The sequence below is a fragment of the Antechinus flavipes genome, chromosome 2, assembly GCF_016432865.1.
Source record: "Antechinus flavipes isolate AdamAnt ecotype Samford, QLD, Australia chromosome 2, AdamAnt_v2, whole genome shotgun sequence".
Taxonomy (NCBI): Eukaryota; Metazoa; Chordata; class Mammalia; order Dasyuromorphia; family Dasyuridae; genus Antechinus; species Antechinus flavipes.
Window position 1 is genome coordinate 388,197,452 of NC_067399.1, and position 1,789 is coordinate 388,199,240.

Below are 1,789 nucleotides of genomic sequence, written 5' to 3' on the forward strand. Positions count from 1 at the left end.
CCAGTCTGCCATCACATTGCCTTCATTGCTCAGTGACAAGCGTAATCAGCAAGGGCATTAATTTTGGAGGGAGCATCAAGTCAGCCGAAAGATTTTAGGAATTGGAACTAGAATGGAGTTTTTGGTGATTGAATCCATTCAGAAGACTTAAGTTAAACTCTCACTTAACCTATGTGATGGGAATTCAGAACACCTGAGTCCAAATTAACAATTTCTTTTCCTGTGTTCTTAGGATGAAACCTGCTGGTGGCCCCCATGAGAAGTATAAGATCATTCATGATAAGGAATTTCAGGTAAATATTCCTTCCTGGGTGTAGGAATGGGTATTGGGGTAATTTTGCCAGGTAAATATCACTAGCTTTCCATTTGAAAAGACTAGCCTTCTGAAGGAAATCTGACACAGGTAAGAATACTCAAATCTCTGCTTCTTAGGCTTTACCCAGTTTCTGTCAGCTGTCCAGGCCAACATCATGCCTGTGACGGTGTTACACTTCTGGGAGAGAAATGCACTGTCGTCACCAAGGTCTTGTCACATGGCACTGTTTTAGTGCCAAGGCTGACTGCCTTAGATAGTGCTTTGCACCACTGAGAGTGGATTAACTTCCTATATGAAGTTAGTCCTAGTCTAGGTGCACACATGTATATTTATTTTCTCCACCTCTTGGTGTTCTGTGTCCCTGTCCCCTAACATTATAAACTGCATGGTTTAGACTGGATGGCCTCTAAGGTCACTTCCAGCTCTAAATCTGTGATCATTATGATCCAGTCACCCTCTTCTTTGCTACCAGGACCAGCACCTGTATCTGGACTTCAGGTGACTTGTGATACTGCTCCTGGGTGGTTACTAAGGTAGGTGCTTTACATTATTCCATAACCTCGGCTAGGAGGTTGGACTAAAGTCCTCAAGCATAAAAAGGTTACCATTACATGAAGGTAAATATTTCTGGAATTCAGCCAAAGCAGTGTTATATCTCTCCATAAGAGAAATGAATTGAGCATACAGATGCTGCTTAGGGAAAAAAAGGTAGGAAACCAACAAATTTAAAATTCCCCCAGTTAAACACTCGAATCTTTAGAGTAAAAGACAAGATAAAATTGAAAACAAAATAATGTGTTTGCAAAAAGTAACTGCTGAGGAAAACAATCCCATTTGGTACTGGACAAGGTTTTGTTGACATTTTTAAAAAGTTCTATTTAAATAGAATTTGTTTTCTTTGTCATACCATCAATTTTCTTTTATGCACTTGAGTGCCTTTCATTATACTACTAAAGGGAATACAAAGTGATACCAAAAGGGTTAGGAGCCCTTGGTTTGTTCTCCTGGAGAGAAGACTATATCTACAATGCTGACCATGCCTGACAGAGTAGCCACTGATTTCAAATGCTTGCTGGCTTGAATTTGAAATGTCTTGCTAAATTAATCAAATCAAATTTGTCTGCTTTATTTTCTACAGCTTATAAAGAGATCAGAAGCACAGAAGGCTTTGGTCCTAGTGGAAGAACAGTGATGAAAAACCCAGAAATCTGTCCCCCCATGAAACTTCTGAGTGGCAGAGTGATTTGAAATGGATATAAGGTGGAACTTCCAGCACTGGGAAGAACTGATTGCTGGATGAAGAATAATTACTAGTCCATGTTGGGTTCCCTGTTCTGTATACAATCATTCCCTGAGTGGTTTGAGTGGCTTAATCATGCAAATTAAAAGGATCTAATAGGATTTGCTACTTGATAAGTGAAAGTAATTACTCATCTCCCAGTTGACTTGATTATTGTGATTTTAAACAAAAAT

General features: G+C 39.3%; 1 non-coding gene across 1 annotated transcript; it reads left to right on the forward strand.

Annotated features, from left to right (window-relative positions):
* Positions 1-438: 438 nt before the first annotated feature.
* LOC127552643 (small nucleolar RNA SNORA74) lies at positions 439-640 on the forward strand. The gene has a single exon (XR_007951499.1). It is a non-coding gene; the product is annotated as a small nucleolar RNA SNORA74 (small nucleolar RNA).
* The last annotated feature ends 1,149 nt before the right edge of the window (positions 641-1,789 follow it).